Below are 8,007 nucleotides of genomic sequence, written 5' to 3'. Positions count from 1 at the left end.
GGTATGTGATGGGTACTTGGTCTGTTGACTTTTGCGTAGACCTCCCCGGCAACGGTGCCAAAAATCCTTCTTGCTACCTCTTGAGCACTGCGTTGGTTTTCCCCGAAGAGGAAGGGATGATGCAGCAAAGTAGCGCAAGTATTTCCCTCAGTTTTTGAGAACCAAGGTATCAATCCAGTAGGAGGCTACACGCGAGTCCCTCGTACCTGCACAAAACAAATAAATCATTGCAACCAACGCGAATAGGGGTTGTCAATCCCTACACGACCACTTATGAGAGTGAGATCTGATAGATATGATAAGATAGTATTTTTGGTATTTTTGTGATAAAGATGCAAAGTAAAATAAAGGCAAAGTAAAAAAGCAAAGGAAATAACTAAGTAGTAGGAGATTAATATGATAAAGATAGACCCGGGGGCCATAGGTTTCACTAGTGGCTTCTCTCGAGAGCATAAGTATTCTACGGTGGGTGAACAAATTACTGTTGAGCAATTGACAGAATTGAGCATAGTTATGAGAATATCTAGGTATGATCATGTATATAGGCATCACGTCCAAGACAAGTAGACCGACTCCTGCCTGCATCTACTACTATTACTCCACTCATTGACCGCTATCCAGCATGCATCTAGAGTATTAAGTTCAAAACAGAGTAACGCCTTAAGCAAGATGACATGATGTAGAGGGACAGACTCATGCAATATGATGAAAACCCCATCTTGTTATCCTCGATGGCAGCAATACAATACGTGCCTTCCTGCCCCTACTGTCACTGGGAAAGGACACCGCAAGATTGAACCCAAAGCTAAGCACTTCTCCCATTGCAAGAAAAATCAATCTAGTAGGCCAAACCAAACTAATAATTTGAAGAGACTTGCAAAGATAACCAATCATACATAAAAGAATTCAGAGAAGATTCAAATATTATTCATAGATAGACTTGATCATAAACCCACAATTCATCGGTCTCAACAAACACACCGCAAAAAGAAGATTACATCGAATAGTTCTCCACAAGAGAGGGGGAGAACATTGTATTGAGATCCAAGAAGAGAGAAGAAGCCATCTAGCTAATAACTATGGACCCGTAGGTCTGAGGTGAACTACTTACACTTGATCGGAGAGGCTATGGTGTTGATGTAGAAGACCTCTGTGATCTATGCCCCCTTCGGCGGAGCTCCGGAACAGGCCCCAAGATGGGATCTCGTGGATACAGAAAGTTGCGGCGGTGGAATTAGGTTTTTGGCTCCGTATCTGATCGTTTGGGGGTACGTAGGTCTATATAGGAGGAAGGAGTACATCGGTGGAGCAACATGTGACGCCCGAATAATTGAGCTACAGTAATTCCCTGCTAATGATGCCACGTCACCACGATTCCCGTTAAATTAAACTCACATTGATTCAAGCGGAATTCAAATTCACATTTAAACTAAAGCCAAACGCTAAAAGTTCTCAAACATTAAAACTTAAATGTTCTAAGTGTGAAAAATAAATGCAAAGGCTTATTGGTAAAGGAATCAACTTTTTATAAAATATTTAAATGCCCTTACTTAAATAAAACTGCAGCTTAGACACGTAAATAAATGCCTTTTTCAATTAATAAAATATTAACTAAGTTATTTAATTGCCCAAAACTATTGGGGCAGTGGCATGTTTATTAAAACTAAATTAGGTACAACTTTGGTATTTTTACAAAACTATAATAAAATACAAAACTAAAAGAAAACAATAAGGAAAAATAAATAAAAGGAAAAAGGCAAAACAAAAAAAGCAAAATTAGGAAAGGAAACCACGTGGGCCGTTCGGCCCAACTAGGCAACCAGGCTACCCGACCGGCCCACCCTACCCCTACTTAACCCCCACTCCCACCGAACCCTAGCCCATATTCCCCACTCCCCCCACGCTCGGTCCACTACCCCCTGCTCGGTCCACTCCCTCCCGATCCGATCTGGATCGGGATCCCGTTGACGCCGCCGCCGATCCCCGCGGCCACTACGCCGGAGCTGCCACCGTCGCCCTCCGCCTCGACCCCCCCCCCCCCCGCCGGACCGCTTCATCCTCGTCTTCCCCTCGCCCCTCTCCCCCTGCGTCCCCGTCGCCGCCTGGACCGCGCCGGCCCCAGGAGCTCCCCCACCGGTCTGCTTCCCCGTCGCAAGTCGTCTCCGTCCTTCCCCTCGACACCCGCTGCCCTAGACCCTACGTCTCCGGTGAGGCTACGGCCTCCGCGCCCCTCCTCTCTCTCCCCCTCGCTCGCTCACCGCGCCGTCCGCGCTCCGGCACGCCCGCGCCTCGCCGGCGCCCGCACGGCCACAGCCGCAGTCCCTCCACTCCTCACTTCATCGCGCACACGCCACACCGCCCGCTGCTGCCGCTGCGTCTCCCTAGCGCCCGCTTCACCGCGGCTCCCGCCCGGCCACTTTCCCGCGGCCAACAGCCGTGCCTCGCCCCGTTCTGCTCGCCCGCGCCACCCACAGCCGAGCGTGCCATCGCCCTGCCTCTGCCCCGTGGAAGCCCTGCCACTACTCCACGCCGGCGCGCCCCCTGGCCCCCCTGCTCCCTACGACCGCCCTACCATGGTCGCCGGTGCCCCGCCGCGCCCAAGTCGGGTGCGCCCCGCGGGACAGCGCCCGTTCGGGCCAGCGCCCGTTTGGGCTGTGCCTGTTAGCCCCCCGGCCCTATGACAAGTGGGGCCATCCCAGAACGGTCTTAAAAAAGGAAGATTAAAACATAATAATAATTAATAATAAAAATAATTAACTAATTAATTAACTTAATTAATTCTGTTAACTAACTATTAAACCAAATTAAGCTGCTAATTAATCTAACTAAATAGTTAGCTAGTTAGGCAATGACATGTTGGGCCCACGCATCAGGTTGACCAGTCAACTCCGTTGTCTGCTGACGTCAGCATGACATCATGCTGATGTCACCTTTTTCGAATTAAATTAAATAATTAATTAAAATCCAGAAATTAATAAAATCTTTAGAAAATCATATCTTTTAATCCGTAACTCGGATTAAATTATTTTCAACATGAAAGTTGCTCAGAACGACAAGACACATCCGGATACGCAGCCCATTCGTCCGCCACACACCCCTAACATATCAAACTCGCAACTTTTCCCCTCCGTCTCCTCTGCCCGAAAACGCAAAACACCAGGGATACTTTCCCGGATGTTTCCCCCCTTCACCGGTATCACCTCATACCGCGTTAGGGCACGCCTAGCATCACGCTTTGCTTTTTCATGCATCGTTATGCACCTCTTTGCATTGTATTCATTGTTTCTTCCCCCCTCTTCTTCCGCTAGACACCGAGACTGACGCCGCTGCTACCCAGTACGACTACGGAGTTGACAACCCCTCTCTCTTGCCAGAGCAACCAGGCAAGCCCCCCCTTGATCACCAGATACCGCCTACTCTCCTCTATACTGCTTGCATTAGAGCAGTGTAGCATGTTACTGCTTTCCGTTAATCCTATTCTGATGCATAGCCTGTCATTGCTGCTACAACTGTTGATACCTTACCTGCAATCCGAAATGCTTAGTATAGGATGCTAGTGTTCCATCAGTGGCCCTACACTCTTGTCCGTCTTCCATGCTATACTACTGGGTCGTGATCACTTCGGGAGGTGATCACGGGCATATGGTATATACTTATACTGTTACATTACTTATGATACTGTTCGGAGATGGGGGCTGAAGGGGCAGGTGGCTCCATCCAGGTAGTGGTGGGCCTGAGTTCTCGACGGCCCCTGACTGTTACTTTGAGGCGGAACGACAGGGCAGGTTGAGACCACCTAGGAGAGAGGTGGGCCTGGCCCTGGTCGGCATCCGTGGTTATTTCAAAATAACACGCTTAACGAGATCTTGGTATTTGATCTGAGTCTGGCTACTGGCCTATATGCACTAACCATCTACGCGGGGACAGTTATGGGCACTCGACCTCGTGGTATCAGCCGAAGCCTTCGTGACGTCAGCGACTGAGCGGCGCGCGCCGGATTGGAACGTAAGCCTGCTCTTGTATTAAGGGGGCTAGTTCTGCTTCCGGCCGCCCTCGCAACGTGCAGGTGTGCAATGGGCGATGGGCCCAGACCCCTGCGCCATAGGATTTAGACCGACGTGCTGACCTCTCTGTTGTGCCTAGGTAGGCCTGCAACGTGTTGATCTTTCGAGGCCGGGCATGACCCAGGAAAGTGTGTCCGGCCAAATGGGATCGAGCATGTTGGGTTATGTGGTGCACCCCTGCAGGGAAGTTAATCTATTCGAATAGCCGTGATCTTCGGTAACAGGACGACTTGGAGTTGTACCTTGACCTTATGACAACTAGAACTGGATACTTAATAAAACACACCCTTCCAAGTGCTAGATACAACCGGTGATCGCTCTCTCACAGGGCGACGAGGGGAGGATCATCGGTTAGGATTATGCTACTCGATGTTACTTGGTGAACTTACCATCTACTCTCTTCTCCTACTACAAGATGGAGGATACCAGAAGCGTAGTCTTCGAAAGGACTAGCTATCCCCCTCTTATTTCGGCATTCTGCAGTTCAGTCCACATATGATACCCTGATTCCATTTGATAACAATGCATACATATGTAGTGTAGCTCCTTGCTTGCGAGTACTTTGGATGAGTACTCACGGTTGCTTTGCTCCCTCTTCTCCCCTTTTCTATACCCGATTGCTGCGACCAGACGTTGGAGTCCAGGAGCCAGACGCCACCGTCGACGACGACTACTACTACTCGGGAGGTGCCTACTACTACGTGAAGCCCGCTGACGGCGACCAGGAGTAGTTAGGAGGATCCCAGGCAGGAGGCATGCGCCTCTTTCGAGTTGTATCCCTGTTTGTGCTAGCCTTCTTAAGGCAAACTTGTTTAACTTATGTCTGTACTCAGATATTGTTGCTTCCGCTGACTCGTCTATGATCAAGCTCTTATATTCGAGCCCTCGAGGCCCCTGGCTTGTAATATGATGCTTGTATGGCTTATTTTATTTGTAGAGTTGTGTTTTGAAATCTTCCCGTGAGTCCCTGATCTTGATCATACACGTTTGCGTGTATGATTAGTGTATGATTGAATTGGGGGCGTCACAAGTTGGTATCAGAGCCGGCTGCCTGTAGGAATCCCCCTTCCACACTCCTTGGCCGAAGTCGAGTCTAGATATTGCAAAACTTTTTACTAACATGGCTGTGAGGCCTATGGGCCCACGTTGCCATTGGGTGGTATTAGGATCTTTTACTCCTCGATCTTTACTCCGGGATTCTGAACTCTCTTCTATTCGGGTTAAAATATTTTTACTAAAATCTAACTTTAGGTTCTCAAAAATACTTTCTCCCGGAGAGCCCCTTCAGTCCAGATGATCGCCGGCTGCACCAGAAAATTTCGAAGATACTCTCCGATATTCTCTCGAGACTTTGTGCCCGTTGCTTTTGCAATTTCCTACCATCGAAATATCCCTATGGATAAATACCTACACTTGCCGTTCTTACTTTTGTTCCTAGTTGATCTTGTTATAACAAGATACCCTGGAACCCCCTCTATTTGTTACGAAAATCCTTTAAGCTTACTGCCTTACAGTTTTACCACATGAATACCCCTATTGAAAATTCCTCGCACTTATTGAGTATCTATTCATCCCCAGTTGTTCGTATGCTTCATAAGATACTCTGAAATACTATCCGACCTTCTGAGCATCCTCTTCAAACTATTGCTCTGCAAATACTTGTATGCTTACATTATGGATGCTCCCATATCACTAGCAATATTCACTAGTATCTTTTGACACCGTCATTTTGATCCTATTGATTCAACATGTGTGTGAATGCACACAATCATCTATCAACCCTTCTAAATTATCCTTCCGGCTCAAACATCATTTTGAACATGAGCTGATTCTCGCCAATCAAATTGTCGTCGATTGTGCCCCTAAGTATATTGAACTTATCCATCCTTGATCAGAGCGTCTGCTTCTAATCCTTCACTTTGTAAATCATAATTCCTTTGCAATTGAGCTCTAGTTACTCAGTTGTTTCTATAATCCAATGTCTTTGCATTGATTCTTCCTCTGGTTGTGAGCCGATACTCACATCAGATCCTTTATGGACCATCAGAACCTTGTTGGATTTTATCCGACAACGTCCTTCATATTCAATCACTTTGGAAGTTCTTTCCCTGATACATAATTCCTTTGGTAAATCATATTCCTTGATTTGGTCAACCATGCCCTGCCTTCGAGCTGGTGAAAATTACTCTTGAAGCTTGTGGTATATGTTCCTAAGATGCCCCAATGGGTTGGACCTATGCCTTCCTTAATCTGTGGGAACTCGAGAGTTTTCACGAGTCATACTCATCTGGTATCTCACCAGGTAAAACTTTCAACACTAATGCCTTTATCAAAGTGAGAAGTGAATGGAAGGTTATACATTGAAGAAGTGAGAGTCGACCTTGAACTTTGTGTTCATGCCCATGGACATGATGTAGATCCTATCCTGGAAGCTTCTTGTAATAATAGCTATTTCCTTGATATAATATCCTTTGGATTCGGTGAATTGATCCTTTGCCATCATGGTTCCGACCATATGTTCTTCTTTGATCCCATTTCTCGGGCAAGTTTAAGCACTTGTCTTCTGTGAATCAATACCACACTCTGATTCAATAACTCTATGTAATCTTCATTGCTTATGAGTTTATTAATCCTTCAAGTCACTCCTAGCCTGATCGGCTATATCATTATCGTGCAACTTTTTAACTGTGCTACCTGGTCCTTCCTCTCGGAGCACAACTTTTCAATGATGAGCTAAGCTTATGTTGATCTTTCTCATCATATCATTTCACCTTGTACAACAAGCTTGAATTCGAGTTTGTGTCGTACTCATGGTCCCAAGAACGTTTTGCTTCATCATTCGTTGACTTGATGTCATTGCCAATCGATTACATCTTCATGAAACTTCTCGACAAATGTGTCATGATCATCATGAACGTTCTGAGCTCTTCTAGGATATCAATCGAACTCATGATGACAAATACCTTCCTTGCCCCTCGTTGATTTGTGTTATCATCAACAACATTATTGCCTTCCCTCCGAGACAAACTTGCTCATGTTTTGTGTTATACCTTGAGTTCCTTGCTACCCAGCATTGTTCTTCTTTACCTTGGAGTATTACCAACTTTTATGTCAAGAATGTCGTGGGAATTTCACCACCTCTTAAGAATTCTTGGTATAGTGATACTTCTCACTGTCACCATTCTTTCTTGGTCCTCGTGTTGATTCCAACCGGGGTACCAACAAGTGAACGGTGATGTTTGGATTCCGCACTTCTAGCAACCCTATTGCTTTGAAGTTAATGGTCGGTCGTTTATTCTTAGACTATTGATTATTGAATCACCATTCTGGCATTGGTCGTGCAACCCAACCCATATTTCGGGCGCACCTTTCAACCAATGTTTAATTGTGTATGGTTTCCTCGAGCATACTTCCTTATATCATTTGATTTAACAAATGTTATCTCCTTATCCACATAATTGTGGAGATCCATCTTTTTTGGATACCTCATTGAATTATCGCTGAGTCCATCAGCCACCTCCTCCTCCTCTTCTTGATTTAATGATGAACTCTTGTTTCGGAACTCGCTTCCATAGTTCATTTCCCGAGAATCTACGATGTCGTCTCGTTAATTGGTGTCGCACCTTTTCTCCTCGAGGATCATGAGTTTGAGGTATCCTGACACCAATCAGATCCGAATCTTGGTCAGATATGATGGTTGGAACATATTTCCAGGAGTTATAACAATGGTCTTTATGTGACCTGGTAAGGTGATGTCGTGCCTAGCACAACTAGCTGGAGGCCCTATTGTTATAGATCCCTTATCAACAAGGTTATCCATTCTTCCATGAGGAAATTGTAAGACTTATCCTATAAGTTGTTTCCGATGAATCCTTTGTGTTTCCAAAGTCCGACCTTTCCTTGAAGACCATGTCAATGCTATCTTGAAGCATGTATGTGGTAA

Source organism: Triticum urartu, chromosome 6A (genome assembly GCF_056163025.1).
Source record: "Triticum urartu cultivar PI428250 chromosome 6A, HENAU_Tu73, whole genome shotgun sequence".
Classification (NCBI taxonomy): domain Eukaryota; kingdom Viridiplantae; phylum Streptophyta; class Magnoliopsida; order Poales; family Poaceae; genus Triticum; species Triticum urartu.
This window is presented reverse-complemented; position numbering follows the sequence as displayed.